This window comes from Mytilus edulis, chromosome 1 (assembly GCF_963676685.1).
Source record: "Mytilus edulis chromosome 1, xbMytEdul2.2, whole genome shotgun sequence".
NCBI lineage: Eukaryota > Metazoa > Mollusca > Bivalvia > Mytilida > Mytilidae > Mytilus > Mytilus edulis.
This window is the reverse complement of record NC_092344.1, coordinates 24292989-24313135: the sequence shown is the minus strand read 5'-3', so window position 1 is coordinate 24313135 and position 20147 is coordinate 24292989. Positions and strand designations below refer to the sequence as shown.

Genomic DNA, 20147 nt, shown 5'->3' with positions numbered 1-20147 from the left:
TGTTGATCAGGTTGATTTAATTGATGGTTGCTTAACGTCCAGTGGCAAATATTTCATATTTTTTTTTACATATTGATGTGCGAGTGTATGACATTCATTTTTTCTGTACAGTATATGCAATATAATGTCTAACTCTCCACAAGAAACCAAATGATACAGACATCAATATTTTAAGGTGACCAAAAGGCTCCAAGCAATGTGTAAAATTGTATTTATGTCTCTGATATAGCACAGAATGGTATAGAACGTGAAAGCGATTCTTTTGATATAAAATTTGCAGCAATTATCCAGTATAAAATGTCTGTCTATCTATAGCTACATCCAACGCTTTACATGTCATGATATACTATGCATGATATTCGTCAACTCTTAATTATTGTTTTACAGCCTTGTTTACCATTATATAACTTCTATTATAACTTTATGGAACTATACTGAATATAAAAGGGAATTTAAGGTATGGATTTTTCAAATTGTTGAAGGCCGTACGTGACTATAGTTGTTAATTTCTGTTTCAGTAAAGTTTATCTCTATTCATGCTTTTAGAGAGTTGTGTCTTTGGCAATCGTACCACATCTCGATCTTTTTTTATTTTTTTTTATATATATTTAAAGTTAGACTTTAACCCCCCTCCCCCCCATTTTTCATGAAACTCTTCATAGATTTAAAATAGATAGCTTACATATGACATATGTTTTGATAGCTTATATAGATCTTATTTTAGTTTAAAAACTTTACGAATGCTCAGCAAAGATTAAACGTGTTGCCGCATGATTCGAAGTGATCAGACTACCGCTAGGCCATTTCAACTCAAAATATATAAAATATCGTTGCATCGGTAAAACTGAATCTTTTTTGACAAAACTATTAGAATTTAAGGCTGCCCTGCTTTTATATCAACTGTTAATTTGTTATCATTTCAATGAATATCAAGTAATATTTGTCGATGAACGGCTGTTGAGTTAATGCACGGTATTGTGAATTTTTTTTCACAATTGAATTTATAGAACCTTTTTTTAAGATTCATTGTCCTATGCATCAAATTATAAAATAGCTTTCTATTACCAGTTCTTTGGCGTTGCAACACCACTGCATGGTCATCCAATGAAAAAAGAAAAGTCATAATATTTATTTTGTTAATAATATAATCTTTTATTCGTAAGCAATACAACTTACAGAAAATAATTATTACAAATATTCAATTACATCAGTGAAACAATTAACATTTAAACAATTAGTCAAATAATCATACAGGTAAGTATACCCATTTATATAACAGTACAGCACAGTATAATCAAATATAACACATTTTCAAATGAATTTAATTTTGTGCCTTCTCAGTCAGAAATAAAAATTTCCCTTTATTTGTTAAGTTGCTTTACATTATGAACAAATACTGGTGAGCACCCAGCCACTTTAAAATGGGGTCACAACCGAGCATAAAAAGAGGGACGAACTATATGTCCCTATTCAAATGCATTGATTGTCTAAAAAGTCTAAGATTCGACGGTTTTCTTCAACAATATGGTTTGATAAATTTCTTTCGAAACTCATTATACTTTTCACATACTAAAATAAAATGATATTCATCTCCAAATACTTGTTCATCACACATATTACAAAATTTTGGAAATCTCTCAATATTATAAAATCGACAAGTTTCTATATTCAAACGGTGAGCAGATGTATGCGGTATTTTCAAATAAATGATTCTATAAATATAATTTTAATACAGCATGATCTAAATAAAATAGTTGGGGTCAAATACATCTATGCAACAAACATTTAGGCGATTCTTCAAAAAATTAGTTCATATCACTATTAAAGCTACCGTTTAATCTATCTTTGAATTCAATTAAAAACAAATTCACATTTTTTACACCCTGATGTAACCGTACTTTTAAAGCGTAGTCATCCGTATCAATAAATTGTTTAATATCAAAATTGAAGTGCATGAGTATTATTAACGTCTGGGATGAATGTGAGAAATCTCTATTGATGGGAATAAACACAATTTAGCTGAATTTGTATTATTCAAATTAGTGAAAAGGCAAGCTAGTGTGTGTGTTTAAAATGATATTGTTGGAATGGATTTATAACATGAAAAATGTGTGTAACCGATTTAACGTTTACTTGGACTGCGAATTTGAACATAATATATTTGTGAAATCACATTCTACAAGATGACATATTTTGTAAGTACTTTAACCTTTGATTCTAATAATTCTAATACTAGTATCTTTGAATTGCATTTTATAGCTGACTATGGGCTTTGCTCATTGTTGACGGCCGTACGGTGACATATAGTTGTAAATGTCTGTGTCATTTTGGTCTCTTGTGGACAGTTGTCTCATTCGCAATCATACCACATCCTCTCTTTTATATTTATAAAGCTATAACTTAAAACTGTCATGTGTACATGTTTCAGGCTCGTGACGCTGAAAGAGGTCTCCTTTCAAGTTTGAAAATATGTTAATAGGTTGGAAAAACTATCAGAAATATATATATGCACTTATAAATTAAATGATGAAATGATGTAAAGCAAGACTTTAGTTAGCCTGCTTGCTTTGTTTTTTTTTTTTATTGTACAATCATTTTGATAACACCGAATTTAATTCAAATATAATAATTATATAAATACAGGTTAAACTATGCCGATACATATTGTAAAGATGTCAACCTTATTAACAAAGTTTGTATAAACAATTATACAAAAAAAAGCAAGCAAGTAAACCAAAGTTTTGCTTTGCGTGCATTAGGAAACTAGCTGTAAAGCCTTAATTTAGCCGACTTGCTAAAACAATAGATAAACAAACGGAGGAAAGTTTGGGTTTAAAACACTCTAAATAAATTCAATAGAAATTTCATTTATTTCAAATGTATTCCATTTAATTTCTTATAAATCGTATAGGGATCTTTATCCTTGTTTTTTTTATCCATTTCCATGACACTTCACTACTAATTACGTACATCTTGATATAAACTGAATCGTTGGTTTTCCCGTTTAAAAGGTTTTACACTGGGGCCCTTTATAACTTGCTGTTTGGTGTCAGCCAAGACTCCATGTTGAAGACCGTATTTTGACTTATTTTTATTATATACTATTATAAATTGTAACTCGGATGGAGAGTTGTCTCATTGTCACATACGACATCTTATCTATCTATGGCTCAAATCGAAACGAGACGGGACAAAAAGGGATAAAAACACACGTTTTTAATATATTTATAATGGGCTTATTTGAGTCAGAAAAGAGTAGAATAGTGGGTCGCGGGTCCGTGTAACACTTATCAATTCAAAGTTTTAAAAAGTTTTGAAATTTTAGATTTTTGAAATTTTGATCAAAGTTTTAAAATATCAAAATTTCAAATTGTGTTAAAAATTTGAAATTTTGAAATTTTAACCAAATTATTAAAATATCAAAACTCTAAATATCGTTTATAAATTTGATAGTTTAGAAATTTGATCAAACTTTTAAAATACTAAACCTAACGCGCAATTTTGATTATTTCACTTTTTGAAAGTTTGATTTTTTAAATGTTTGCTTAAAATATCAAAATAGAAAAGGGGCAATAAGAGGGATACCCGTAAAAAGCGAAACGAAATAAAAGCGGAACGAAACGAAACAATATGAATTAAAAACATACTGATACTTAAAAGTTTATGTATGAAATAAAACGGACATTTGTAAGCGGTGAAAAATTGGATGACAAAATTAGCATTTCTTAAAAGAAGATAATCTATTTAAAAAACAGACGTACGGCTCTGATATTGACTATTTTTTTTTACCTGCTGGTTTTATGATACTGAATGCATGGTGTCCTAATTAAGGTTGTGCTAGTCCACAATGTGGGAGGTTTTTAATATAATCTTATTTACGCTGAAATTAAGACGGTACTCAGATCCAATATCAGCAAATTGGAACCAAGATACTGTTACAAGGTATCTACAAAAACTCATCATAGATGGATACCAGAATATAAATTTTGCCGGTTTTTGCGCCAGACGCGCGTTACGTCTACAAAAGACTTAGCATTGACACTCGAACCAAATGAAGTTAAAAAGGCAAATAAAGTCAAATAAAATTGAAAAGGCCAAGTAAAGTAAACTTTTAAATCCAAAGTATAGCTCTGGTTTTGTAAAAGTTGAAACCTTTCATATCATATATAAACGTATACCATAAACATTATTTTCACGAGCATTCATATTTATGTAATAGTTACCGCTGTACTACATTAAGCACCTAACTTGCATTCATGTTTATGTAATAGTTGCCGCTGTCCTACATTAAGCACCCATCTATCCAGTTGTAGGTGCCGGCATTTTGAAAGTTGAAAATTGTGTTCAAAAGTTTCTATCAGCGATAAATGGTAATCTTCTTGGGAACCAATATTTAGATAGTCCCTGTTCTTTTACTTGATATTACCACTAGGGGCTTCGATAATGGTACATTAAAATATTCTGATCCCTAATTTGATGATATAATATTCTGTGCCAGCAGAGAACAAAAGAAAAATTATCCATGCCTTTTAGTGTTAAATTTTGAACCAGACAAGTTGATTAATAGCGATGAAAAACTTAATAAAATTGTTAGTGCTTCGACAAAACAACCTCACCCCACTTTAAAAGTTAAATGGTTGCTCCCTTAAAGACAACGTTTGGACTGGTTATCATACACGTAGCTCCATTATAGGTTCTAAATCAACCACTGTTTTATAATAGTAAACAAAAGGAATAGCTTTTTTTGTATTAAGAGATATTATTGTCCCGTATTTGCATTTTGTTATTTGGGTATTTTTAAGTTATGGTACGACAATCGACTTTGAGCAAACTAAAAGTACACATGTACATCCAGTCAGAATGGGGCGTGCAAAGAGAAGCCACACTGTCAGCTGCATGATGGATTTTTTCCATTTTTGGCCGTACACGTGTGTTGCTCTCGAAAAACCAGTACAATGTAAAACGCTGAATTTTAAGTAAAGAATTCACCTACGGAACGCTGAAACTGAAATTTGAAATTCAAGAAAAATAAGAACGAAACAATTAAAGAGGTGTTTGACCAATGTGAAGTGAATACATATCTAAATCCATCTATAAGGGAAACTTTGTCCTCGGAAGTTGAATCTTACGTTTCTTCGTAATTTGTATGTAAACAACCTATTTTAAATTACCGATTTTTTTTGTTGCCAGTGAGAAATATTTCATGACTGTTCCGGAACAAATTAGCAATAAATGCAACAGGGAGAGAGTGTGCATAATGAAGACATACAAAACCTTTCAATTAGTTTATAAGTTGAGGTCTGAAGCTGGCGTATGATAGTAACTGCTGGCCTTATATATATAGTAGTCCTTTGTTATTTTATACTTTGTTAATTCTACAATAAAAATTCCTCTCATCTTCGAAAATTCCACATCTGAAATGACTGCACTAACAGTGATAATTCATCGCATCTATAGTTAAAATGGATCGCTTTCAATAATCGATATAATATATTTTATACGTATATCGAAATGTGTTCATACCAATTGTACCGCTTAATACCAAACCCGCGTAACCTTAAACATTAGGACATAACACTATCAAAACATTACAGTTTTGTTCATTACAGATATTTTATCATATCCACGGTTGAATGCACAATATCCCCACAAAGAGAACCGTCTATTGTCTCTTCGAGGAGGGACGACAGCATAGATGTCGTGTGCAAAAATAATAATCACTTGGTACGGTCAGAGACATATATACACATATATATGTGTATATATGTCTCTGGTACGGTTTTAGCTTGCATATTGCAATTTTGAATAGTATAGATCGATTCGTGTTTTAAAATCAAATAAACGCTAAGTACTGCATTCCTAGATATCAGAGCTATGCAAATTCTGTAATGAGATTGAGGACGAGAAACACTTCTGTCTCAAATGCTCTAAACATAACTTTTATAGAAAAAAAAATATTTTAACTCAACGAAAATCAATTCGGAGTGGAAAAACACTGCTAAAGATGACACATTTAAACTAAGAATATTACTAAACCCCACATCTCACAGTCAATCAAAAATACAGTTTCCTTAATATGAATCATTAGAACTGAGGACGGGAGACCCAAAACAATAATTTGAACTGCTTCATTTTGTATTTTAATATTGTACTGTTTATACTGTATTCTTTTGTATATATGTTATGTTTGTCAGAGATCATTTTATTTTTTATTTATATGACAATAAAAGTATTTGATCAAAAAAATACAAGGCAAACGTTTTGTTAATATTTCGTTAGACATCATTGAAATATATAACAATTGTAAAGAATATTATTCATACACACAAAAGTCATTATATTAAAATTGAGAATGGAAATGGGGAATGTGTCAAAGAGACAACAACCTGACCATAGAGAAGATATAATATATGTTATGTTTGTCAGAGATCATTTTTTTTTTTATTTATATGACAATAAAAGTATTTGATTATAAAAATACAAGGCAAACGTTTTGTTAATATTTCGTTAGACATCATTGAAATATATAACAATTGTAAAGAATATTATTCATATTATTCATACACACAAAAGTCTATGAAAATGAGTGTTATTTGTGCAGAGGTCGACTTCGTTCTCTATTTCTATTTTTTTTGTGTGAAGAATTAGTACAATACAACTGTTTTTGTGTCAAATACAGGTGGGTACGAAATAATAGCTCAAAACCTTTCAAACTATTCCAGTAATCTCTCCATGCCGTATGGCATAGGTTATGATTAGCCCTCGGGGAAAACAGTCAAATGTTGGGATAATTATGACAAGTACGTGTATTCCCGACAAACAATGAAATTACCACATTCGTTTATTACGTGTACATGAATGCATTTTGTATAACCATTTAATCTGTATATATATATATATAGTATAACTGTATAAATCACCCATGCAGGAACATATTTATAAATAGTTAGATTTACTGTTACCAGATTTACCTTTTGTATTTCTTGACACGTGTGTTGTGAGGTTGATTTATTTTGAATAACTAAATAGATAAAAAAAATTAACGAATAATACTACATAATTGTAGATAATACAATACTTGGCTGTATGACATTATAAGTAATAACACGGGCCATGCTTGTAAAAACTGTGTGATAGTGGTTAGTTCGTATAATAAGTCAACGTTCGGTATACGTCAGGGACTCTCTGTTTTACACAAGGAATGGTGAAAACTAAAGACATCCAAAACCTTTGATTTTAAAAAGTTAACATGGAACTATTTTATTGCCAATCAGCCAATTATTGTACAACAAAATAATATTTTTGACTCATTGGCACTCATACAACAAAGTAAAACTTCCTATAAGCGTGATTTTTTAATCAGCGTGCGCCACTCGGCACGTGACCAACGGCTTAATGCAAATTCCCAATCATCACAATAAAAAGGGTGATGTTTCGATATTTTAAAAGATAATTATTCTTTTATCCATTTTAACACGTGAAAACTACACCAGTGAGTTCCATGTATGTCACAAACTTACAGCTGGTCCTGAATATGCATGAAGTATTTGCCACTGGACTTTAAACAACCAACAATCAATCACACTACAACTTATAGTATATATAGTTGTGAAATACAAAATGTTTATTATAATTATACAATTAGCCAAATAAATAGAATACAATGATACACACTACTTTATATAATTGACACAATTTAAAGGAATACTCTCTAAACTATACAAGTAGAGAAGCGAAAAGTTTCTTTTGAATAGTAAACAAACTTCCAAACAGTACATGTTTTTAATGGTTTTCCCTGCGGCGCTCAAATATTTTGCATGGTCTTTTAGTGTTTAGACATATATGACATTGTAAGAACCATTAACGTGTAATAGATTCAAATTCGTTATTTTGCTCAAGATAAGAAAAACAAAGACATGTATATTAAAAACTGACGGTCAGACATCACTATTTAAATACGTGTATACACAAATTCATTAATTCTTTATCAACGTTTAGCCCTACGACACCTTTTTATTAAGAATGATGATGAAAGTAATTGTAAAATATAATAGGCATGTTCTTTCTTACGTTATGGATCATTGATTTTGTTACCTATTGACCCGGTTGATTTCTAGCACGTGCCATTGAACTCGACCATTTTAACTAACACAGATTTTTTTTTTAAATTAACGCCATTCATATATACTAAGTACTATATACATATAATATGAATTAGAAAATAAATATTATAAGGATACAACATTGTTTGAATGAACATTTTTATACGGTGATACTTTAACAAGCTCCCGACAAAGACTGAATGCAGTATCATGATCAGCTTTCGGGATCCGGGAAATCTTTTATTTTTAATTCCCGGATGTCGAGAATATTGTTTTCCAAGTTTAATAGAGAAACTCGCACGAAAAAAAATAAACATAAAAAAAGCAACAGATTCGCGGTAAACTATGACATATATCAACAGATAGCGAATTCAAGCAACTGTAATACATAAAACAAAAATATGCATGTGTTAATTTGCCTCCGTTGCATTTCTGTGGATTGTCTCATTGGCAATCATACCACATCTCCTTAATTTTTTTAGGTTACGTTTACAATTTTCCGTTACTATTTAATCTTCAAATACGAAAAACATTTTCACCGGTGTTCACAACATTTTAAGGTTAAATTTATGGCATACATTTTGGTGTGTATACAATAAACATACGTCCTTGCATTTAATTATCAATATATATTTATATAAACTAATATTTATTATAAAATAAACAACATATATAGACGAATAATTTATTAGTTATTCCTCAACAAAACAAGAAAAGAAATAAAAAATCAACAGAAGATTTAATCTTTATTTTTTTTTTAATTAATCAAAATATACTTCAAATAATAATATTAAAATACATCTATACATATTAATATAAAATGCATTATCGAGTAGAAGGGGCGCAACTCGTGGTATCAAACCGGTATACTGAACGGATCCAAACAGGGTCTGAACATTTTGAACGTAATTTTTTATCCATGGTCTGTTTTGGTCTGACACGGTCTTAACGGGTCTAAACAGCCCGCTAGACGATTCAGTCTTTTCCGTCTTGACATGCCTTAACGAACTGATTTACCTGATGAGGCTATCGATCTGAATGGCGACTTAACGATCTTAAATATCTAGACGATTTTCTCTAGCGGTAAATCCAGTCAATCAAGATGTGATCAGACCAAAATGACCGTTTCAGACTGAAATCGTGCTACTAGTGAAAGCTAAAGGAAAAGTGAGAAAAAAAAATGCAATATATGTCTTTTCAGATCATCCCAAAATGACAATTAGAGTCATATTATTAGAAAATAAGAAAAACCAACAAACACAATCAATACGCTCATATATTTTTTTTGGAATAGAAGTGCTAAATCCTTTATATGAGAATAGAATGATAAAATCTTAATTCGGACTAGAGGATGCCAGTTACATAAATACACACAGATTTTTGTATATATAGTCAAATGCGTTTTGTTAAAAGATACTTTTTCACTTTTTTCGTCTTTTGGAAAATGTTGTTTGTGCTGTATTTAGACCCTTCATCAACGAAAATTGTTTGACATGCTAACATTGGTAGCATTTTTCAAACTAGCATATGTCTTGTTCTATGTTTCTAAATATACTTTGATAAGTATATCACAGACGACAAAAAGGTGAACAAACAGATAAAATTTCTAAACAATTATATGATACCTATCAGTTCATAATTTACATTTCATTAGTAACTATCATTTGCTTTTTTTCATTTTCCTATTATATGTTTCTCCAGTTATGTGTTTTTTCCTCCATAGATAAACACTCTATGGTAACAAAGTCAACCATGTTCGTCACATATTCATCTAATTAATCGCCAAAATGTAATACATAAAATAAATTAAGGACTAAACATATATATACATAATATTTATGCTGTATGAATTTAAGACGCAATTACTACATCAGTAAGCCGCCAACCAAAAGCAATAACAACAACGTCACACATGTACAAATAAAATAATTGTTTCGTTCAATGTATGATTGGATGCAATAGTACAGAGTCACGTCAAATGAATAACAGACCTGACAGTAAAAGTAATATTAAAAAAGACAAATGAAAGAACACTATAACACGTTATTATTTTAAAAATACTGCACTCCAATAAAAAATCAAAACGGCAGTCCTTCACCAAATGGTAAAATCAAAAAGTCATAATGCAAATTGTTGCAAACTGGTAACTAGTATATGATAAACAACAAACTATGAAGATGTCAAAGAATCACCTTTACGTCGTGAAAAGGAAGCAAATGATACCCAAGGGACATTCAAACTCATAAGTCGAAAATAAACTGACAACGCCATGTAGGTTTACTTGTTTAGTACGAAATTACACGAAGTGAGTACGATTTTGCTTTATTACGAGAATCTCGCTATTTGACATATTCGACTTAAAACAAAATATTTCAAATTACTATCTTCAATGTTGACGACAATATGGCTGAACTTTAATTGGAAATAAAAGACAGAAATTATATAGTTCAGGTTCAAATGAACAATAGTTCAAATAAGTCAAACAACTGTGAAAATGTCTCGAAAACAACCCGTTCACCCCATTGCAAGTGAAATGAAAACATTTAATCAAAATTGTTTGGAAAATTGATCGTCTTGGCGAGTCATGCTAGTCATGTTATAAGCTCACGAAGGCATGTGTTCATTTCGATTCATAAAAAGAGTGTAACGGAACGCAAATGTACTTCAGAAATGTCTTAAATTACTAGTTGCGGACATCTGTATGATTTGTTAAATGATGGTTGACTTTTCGACAGATTACTATTATTATCGTAAACTATGAATTATCTTCAGGTGTGTAATAAAAAAATCTACAAATTAAAGATTTTCTTTATTAGAACGTCTATTTAGCCAAACAGAATAAATGAAACAAACTTACCATTATTCGTTAACTACAAATTATCGTCAAAAGTGTAATAAAGGTAATTTAAATTTCGCTACACAATAAAGATTTTCTTTACTTAAACGTTAAGTAAGCAAAACATAATGATTAAAGGAAAATTATCATTCACGTTAGCTTTATAAATTTTATCACTGATCACACACTGTCAAATTTATACAAATTAATCCCACTGCCAACATCTGTCTCTTTTTGTATAAAACCGTATATAAATTATGGTATAAAATTTCTAAACCTGTAATAACAAAGTCATGAATGGACATTGGTATAATAAAAATCAACATTGATATCAATAAAAGTGAGACGAAGTGTATCAGTTTAAATTCAATATTTAGGCTATACTAAAATATAGAAAATAAAAGAATGAAATGTATTTGGGTTGATAGTTAAAATAATGTTGACGTCTGTAATATCTGAAAACGAAATGTCTTTTGCATTATTCGAAGGTTGTCTAATATCTAGAACTGCTGTATTGATGGGATATATAAAATGTGTTTAGTTATATTTGGTTAGAGAAAGCTTGTGGTCAGTAAAAACGTAAATTAAAAAAGAACAAGATAATGTAATTCTCTTTTCTATGATGCACTTAAACGAAGTTTCGTTCGTTCAAATATCGAAACTATTTCACAGTTATGGCATACATTATCTAGTTGAAATAGGTTCACGGAAAAAGAGTCAAGGGAAAAACGTCATTAATTTGGAAGGTAAAGAGTCACACATTTTGATAAATGTAGGGAGAAATAGCCATAAATCCAAAATGTCAACATTAAATTTTGTATAATTATTTGATATGTCATCGTCCATTTTTGAAATTATACTGAAATTTAAATGGCAACTTATGTCCCTCTGGTATCTTTCGTCCCTCTTTTATGATATTGTGTATATGAGAAACCACTATTTTTAAGGTTTCAATTTTGTATCTGTCCAGATATTACACAATTGACAGTGAAACAGTTAACTGGAGCCATGTAGTTAGTAAGTAACCGCCTGTTGGATTGTAATCATTTGTTTTAATCTTATAAACGTAATTATTTGCAATAAACACAAAATCGAAACATCCTGGTATTTTAGAATTAAACACTCAATTCAATTCAATCTTGAGACCAAATATCAATATACTCTTTTCATAGAGCTTTTTACATTTTGCCAAAAGGTACGAACGAACGTAAAGGAAGCACGTATTACATTTACACAATAACAATAAAGAGTATTTGGTTGATCCGGTAAAACAGCATTAATCTTTTTTGTCAAATTGGGAATCAGAATATTTGTTTAGGAAAAGTCATAACCCCCTGAAGTTAAATGCTCGTGCTTTTACACTGATAGCAAACATGAAAAACTTTTTTGGGGGAAATTAAACGGTCTCTCTCTCTCTCTCTGTCTGATTAAATGTGTATACTAGATTAAGGCTAATATCTAGAATTGGAGGCTATGAACGTGTCTGTTGGGTAAAGGTAATCGTGTACGCCACACTCCATAATCTGCTCTTAAAATCAACTAAATATATACGAGTAGATCGTTTAGTTCATCTACATACACATGTTATCACATTAATATATATCAAGAAAATAAATCTGCAGTTTTGCATCCAATATATTGTAGAAATAATAATGACCATTAAACAGTAAACAAACTTGAAAGATAGACCCATATTGGTCACTCGACACCCAGGGCCAAAACGCAAGTATACGCTAAAATAACCGTTCCATTATGAGCCTAACTCCGGTGTATGGACACATCACAAGGTGATAATGAATAGAACATAGGAAAAGGCGATGATTCACAAGTTAATAACGAGCATCAGCATTTATTTGCTTTGGTATTTTCTTATGTTAATCAATTCAACATTGTAATTTTAAAAGTGTACGGGTGGGGGCGGGGTGTAGGAGTACTTTAACAAAATTTAGGGGTATTATTTCTTCTGACTACCATGCCATATATTTAGAATATTTTGTTAACTCCTTCCACCTGGTGGTACTATAATTTTACCTATCGTACGTCCCAACATCCTATATCTCACGAAAAATATAATTTAATAAGTGTCGTTGCATGTAGGAAACTGGTCCTAAATAGGCTCACATTGGGTTGAAATGCTATCGAAGTTATAGGACTATTATTGAAATATGTCAAAATAAAGGATCCCTAAAACGACTGTTACTTTACTGTTATTTAAACATATTTTCCTTTTGTATATTAATGCAGAATAATACGAATAATATGGGTTGGATTGCCGATTTAAGAATTTGAATTGATGGTTTATTTATTTGACGTAGAAGAGATTAAATCTATAATTTAACATTAAGAATTACGGTAAGAATTTCAATTTTAAAGCAATCGATCATAGTTGTCAAAACACTTGAGTGGTTTATTCATCATATGCATGTTCCATGTGTGTGAATGAATTGAACAATCTCATCTCTGGTATCTGGTCTCAACAAAACATAAGACTCAAGGTAATAATTGCATTAAAAAGGCATTAAAATATTAATAGATTTAAATCTCTGTTTTAAATCTCATTTAAATGATGTCTCTCTTGAGAGAGATTGATTTCAATCAGAGAAATGTGTTCTCCTTGACAGTTGAGAAATATTTCTTTTGTATTGAATTTTACAGATGTTAAAATTATACATTCATATGAAATTACAGACATCTACAAGGTTCATGCTTTCTTTGTGGCAACCATGAAAATTGATTGGCAAATTTACAATATATATATATACTCATTACTGGCTGTATGCAAACGTATGTAAGAATTTACTAAGCAAAACAGAAGCTACTTTAAATCGTTAACTTAGTAAATAGCTAGAAACTGTCGTATATATACACTTAAAACAAACTACAATTATATTAATTATGATTAGGAAACACAACGGCCGATAATCTTCATTCAATTTCTGAGTTGCAAAATGGAATTAAAAAAAGATAAAAGTAAACCATCAACACTACAATCCCAGAAAGTACACAAATTAAATAATGCCACTGACGGATCATAGCAGTACGTATTAAGATATTTTAATAGTATTTATGTTCCAGACCATATGAGTATTTGTTTGGATCTATCCGTACGTTTTTCAAAATGCGTATACGGTCAGACTGTACGCATAGGGTCTACCTAATTTTAAATGTAAATGAAATAAAACTTAATATTTTAACTGTTAAAAAAGGTCACGTAAATTTGATATGTTACGATTGTGTATCCAGCATGTCAGTAATACATGAGATTTAATTTTATCTTACCTCCTATACATTTCTAAGAAAAGGATTGGTTAAGAGCAACCAATTGGAGACAGTGTATAATCCATATTATGTTAGTAGTGGAGTTGTGTCCCTTTATTCAAACAACACGGCGGTGAGAAAAAAATCTTAAATTGATAATGAACGATTGGAACTAATTCCATACAACACATTTAAAGCTAACAAGTTTTTATTGTTGGCTCTTGTTTTTAAATAGACCTATGGCAGTTGGTTCATAATACTAACAGTATTGAAGACTTGATCACTTTTATAGACCACAAGTCTTAATATCACATGTTAAGATAGTCGGTAAGATAAATTCGTCACATACTGTGCTAGTGACGTAATACGATATAAATGGAGTCAGTAAATATTCCATATTCGGATTCGAGCTTCGCTTTCACCCGATATGTAATTTACCGATCCCATATATATATATATATATATATATATAATTGCCTAACAATGTAATTTTAACACACTATTTAGTATGTAAATATAAGAATGTTTAGAAAATTAACAAAATGATGAAAATAAACGCAATATTTCGCTAGACCAACTAGCGTTATCAAGCGTGCATCTATCCAGGTGAAATCGGATGAAGATGATAAGAAACGTTTGCAGCTCAATTTATGTGTTGCACTTAGCAGCCTTGAAAATAAGAAAATTTTGCAGCTCAATGTCTATGAGCAATTGAATTTAGCTGCTTTGAAAATAAGAAAATTTTGCAGCTCAATGTATATGTTGCACTTGGCCCTAGCTACCTTGAAAATACATAATTGGTAGTTGAAGTTAGCAACGTCCATTGGCCAATATTACGAGATAAAAAGGACGATGCTTTGTTTTAAATTATTCTTTATCTTTCCTGTATCTTTTTTCGTCTTTTTCGTTAAGACCATCATGTTCTAAAGTGTGGAGTTGGTGGATCCAAAAGTTTTCTCTTCTCCTCGCCGTGGTGTCCCTCTCGGTGTTGACTTCTATAATTTGGAAAAGGATGTTTCGTTGAACTAAGATGTCTTGTGAGAGGACAGTTTTTGTTGGTTTTGTACGATGAACGATGGTTATTGAGCCGAATATTAAATTTGTCCATTGTTTCTTCCACATACTGAATGCCACAAGTGTCACATGTTAATATATAAATTGAGTTTTCCGTTTGACAGTTGGAATAAGAGTAGATGGTATAATTTTGTTTAGTAATGGAGCTGATGAAAGAACTGCTTGTAGTGGCAGATTTACAACACACACAATTCCTTCGACCACATCGTTTGTAGCAACCGGGCGATGGATTGGGATTAGGCTGCTTTGCTAATACAAATGTCACTAATTTGTCACGGATGTTTTTAGGTCTTCTGAAGGCCATGACTGGTGGTGATGAAAAAACTTTTTTTAGATTTAAATTTATTTTCTATAATTTTCCAATGCTTCTGAACAATGGATGAAACATTTTTAAAATCAGGATGGTAAGTGAGTACAAGGGGTGTTCTGTTAGCTGCTTTATTCTTATTTTTGTACTCCACAAGTTCTTGGCGACTAGTTCTGTTTGCTCTTTCGAAAGCGCTATCAATGATGTTGTTATTGTATCCTTGAACAACTAGATGTTTACGAAGTTGTCCAAGTCTAGAATTATTCGTATTTTCAGTAGAGCATATTCTCTTGATTTGCAATGCCTGGCTGAATGGGATACCACGGGAGCAGTGTTTAGGATGGCAACTTTTAGGAGAAAGGAATTGATGTTTGTCCGTTCGTTTGAAATGAAGGTCCGTTATAATGGTTCCGTTCTTGATGTAACTCGTAGTATCGAGGAAGTTAGTTTTCTCCATAGATGATTCATATGTAAATTTTATTGAATGGTGGAAAGAGTTACATTGTTCTAGAAATTCATTGAGATGTTGTTGTGAATCTATCCATTTGAAATCAATATCGTCAATGAATCGGAACCATGATAAGGGCTGATATGGAGCACTAGCCAAGAGGCGTTTTTCAAGTTGGCCCATAAATATGTTGGCATATGACGGGGCCATTTTTGTGCCCATACTAGTACCGTCTACCTGGAGATAGTGTTTTTCATTGAAAGAGAAGTTGTTATTCTCCAGTACTAGTTTCAGAAGTGTAACAAGGCACTCAGTAGGAGGATTTTGTTCACTACGAGTGTTCCGTGCATCTTCACACGCTGCTATTCATTCGTCTTCTGGAATGTTGGTATAAAAAGAAGACACGCCCATGGATGCAAGTATAGTATTGCTTGGTAAAGGATTGAGGCTTTCCATTTTCTTGTGATAATCAGTTGTATCTTGAACGAATGAGGGTAGTTATTTCACATGAGGTCTTAGATGATGGTCTACAAGTTCTGATATCTTTTCAGTTGGATGACTATTCGCTGACACAATTGGTCGACCTGTATTGCCCGTTTTATGTATTTTAGGCAACATATAAAATCGTCCGGCCTTTGCTTCGTTCTCAAGAGGTCGGAGATAATCAATATCGTCAATGAATCGGAACCATGATAATGGCTGATACATGTATGGAGCACTAGCCAAGAGGCGTTTTTCAAGTTGACCCATAAATATGTTGGCATATGACGGGGCCATTTTTGTGCCCATACTAGTACCGTCTATCTGGAGATAGTGTTTTTCATTGAAAGAGAAGTTGTTATTCTCCAGTACTAGTTTCAGAAAAGTAACAAGGCACTCAGTAGGAGGATTTTTTTCACTACGAGTGTTCCATGCATCTTCACACGCTGCTATTTCTTCGTCTTGTGGAATGTTGGTATATAAAGAAGACACGTCCATGAATGCAAGTATAGTATTGCTTGGTAAAGGATTGAGGCTTTCCATTTTCTTGTGATAATCAGTTGTATCTTGAATAAATGAGGGTAGTTATTTCACATGAGGTATTAGATGATGGTCTACAAATTCTGATATCTTTTCAGTTGGATGACTATTCGCTGACACAATTGGTCGACCTGGATTGCCCGTTTTATGTATTTTAGGCAACATATAGAATCGTCCGGCCTTTGCTTCGTTCTCAAGAGGTCGGAGATAATCAAAGGTGTCATTGTCTATATGCTTATTGTAAACATTTCTTGAAGGACGGTGTTGATCCTTCGAATAGTATTAAGCGTTGGATCTGTGGTTAATTGTTTATAAAAAATGGAGTAAGAAAGTTGGCGATTCCCCTCTGCCAGATAATCTGTTTTATTCATGATAACCACTGCGCCCCCTTTGTCGGCAGGTTTTATTACAATATCCTCTTGATCTTTTAACGCTTTCAAAGCTATACTTTCTGACTTGGATAAATTATAATTTCTTGTATTTGTTATACAGGACTTTATATCAGACCTCACGTAGTTAATGAATGACTCCAAGTTATAATTTTTACTCTTTGGTGGTTTCCATGAACTTGTTTTCCTAAATTTTGGGATGGGCGTGACTTCTTCATTGATGTCAGTATCTGAATCTGCTATTCCGGCTTCTTCAAGGTTTTTCTTGCCCCTATTGTAGAAAAAAATCTTTCAAGCGTAAACGTCTAGCGAATTGGTCTAGGTCTTCGTCTAGCTAAAAAGTTGTTTACAGTTGATGGGATAGGACAGAAGTTTAAACCTTTACTTAGAAGAGATTCCTCAGCACGTGTAAGTTCTTTAGATGACAAATTTACAACAATGCTTTCTGTTTTTTGTTTTTTTAAATTTTCTTTTTCTAGGGATCTTATGGTTTGTTGTATTAATATCATTCATATGCTGATTCAAATGGACAGTGTGAATTTTATCTCTTTGACATTTATTCCTTTGTTTTTCTTTATGTTTCGATAGTTCAATTTGTTCAATATCTGCGAGGCGACGTTTAACTATTGCTAAATCGTCACGAGAAATGTTACTAGTGTTGATGATATAAACTTATTATAGATATCAGGACTAAATTTTATATAAACGCCAGACGCGCGTTTCGTCTACAAAAGACTCACCAGTGACGCTCAAATCCAAAATAAGTTTTAAAAAGCCAAATAAAGTACGAAGTTGAAGAGTATCAGATATCTGATATTTCATTTACAATTTGTTTGTAATTTGTGGTTGTAAAAGAAAGTAACAGTTGAAGAAGCTGGATTGAACAGTTAAACATAATTTCATTCCAACGGCTCATGAATCTTTTGGATTTATGTCCCGGTGCCTGGCGACTCACTTTGATGTTTAAACCTTTTGGTACAGTTTTACTTTGAATATTGAAGTTATTAGAAGTAAACATAATTCGAAAGAAAAGATTGTACAATATTGAGGAAGTTTACTACAAAAACCGTAAAAGAATCTAAACAATATTTTTTTTTTAAATCCGGCGAAAATACAATGAGAAAATATAATAAAAACGTGTCGAAAAGTAATGCAAAGAATGAATAAAGTAGCTTTGTTACCCTTATAATACCAGTTGTTGATATACTATTTCCAGATTATTCTGTAGGGCTGATGATATATTTCACTTCATTTAACTAATTGTAATAATATTAATTTGTAAATTCCAATAAATGTTTGTCTAAAACTTACCCATACAATCCAAATACATATATGGTTCCTGTTTGTCCTATAATGCACGTTTATACGCATACGATCAGGAACGTATCATTGTGGTCTGTTTTCATTCTGCGTACGGTCAAAATCGTCATATGGTCTGGGATATTTATATAAACCTATAAACATATGGTGGATATTGTTATACACTACTTATAGGTTGCATTTCTGTATATATTGACAATGCAATTTCCCTTAGGAACTCCTTTTACGTCTTAAACTGTACCACTTTTACTATGAAGTTTTGAAAAAAATCTTATCCTAGAATTGAAAGTATATATGCATCACAATTGTTTTCAAAGGTCAAAATATAGAGCTGTGCGGCATATTTTCAACGTTTATATGCCTTGAACTTCTCAGAGTTTAAACTAACACTAATTTTCTTAACTACCCCTACCTCGAATGAAAGGTTACCACATATTTCAATGTAAACAATATGCACATGTTTATTTACAGGTTACATTCCCAAGTTATGTCTTTGTGAGATGGAACACAGGGAGCATAACTGGGAACCAGTATGTAAACAAAATTAATTTTCTATGAATATTCAAGATCTCCCAAAAGAGGCGTGTTTTGAGAAACAGCTGTATTTACAAAGTGCAACCTATAACATGTACTAAATATATTTTAAAAGATATCCAATAGATATTTAATTTGTCGGCGTCAGCCTAAGAAATTACTTAACACACATAGGGAAAACGTACTATACAACTGTTTTTAAAATATAATTCTTTAATTTCACTGTTATCTACCAAATTGTAAGTTTGGTATCATTGTGGTCTGTTTCATCTACTGGTGCGATGTCGTTACTGATGGATGTTTCGTTCCTGAGTGTATCTGAGTGGTTGGCAATCCTGTGGTTGAGAGTTCAAACCCATACACTGTGCGTATTGATGTGTGTTTCTTTATTCCACATAGGCTAGAGGTAACGGGAACGATTGAGATCTCACTCCGTCTGTGACTTTGAGAACAAATTAATTACAATAGTCACATATTCGGATCCAGAATTCATGTGGCAAAAAGTTATTTAACTGTTTAATTCTTTCGGAGTTAGTAAAAATTATAATCTGTTTGCTTATGTGTTCTTTGTTCTACGAATATCTGTCTACTCATGTATGTTGACAATGAAACCACATCTACTGATAAAAATTGTATATGATGGTCAAAGTAATATGTCGAAAACGTGTACATTTCATTTTTTCTAGATTATAGCATGCGATTGTGGTACCTTTTTGGTCTCTTTTCATTGTGTTGCATATATATATGAATTATAACACTTTATATTTACTAAACAGGTAAAAGATATACTTCTCATGAAACAAAAAAAAAATTCTTGGCACCAGGCTATGAACATGATGAAGGAATTAAATCTCAGATC

The 20147-nt window shown here is 31.7% G+C and overlaps 1 long non-coding RNA gene across 1 annotated transcript; it reads left to right on the top strand.

The window, feature by feature from the left end:
* The first annotated feature begins 17734 nt into the window (after positions 1-17734).
* On the top strand, positions 17735-19839 carry LOC139528561 (uncharacterized). Its single transcript, XR_011665630.1, has 2 exons — positions 17735-17842; positions 19226-19839. It is a non-coding gene; the product is annotated as an uncharacterized lncRNA (long non-coding RNA).
* Positions 19840-20147: the final 308 nt, after the last annotated feature.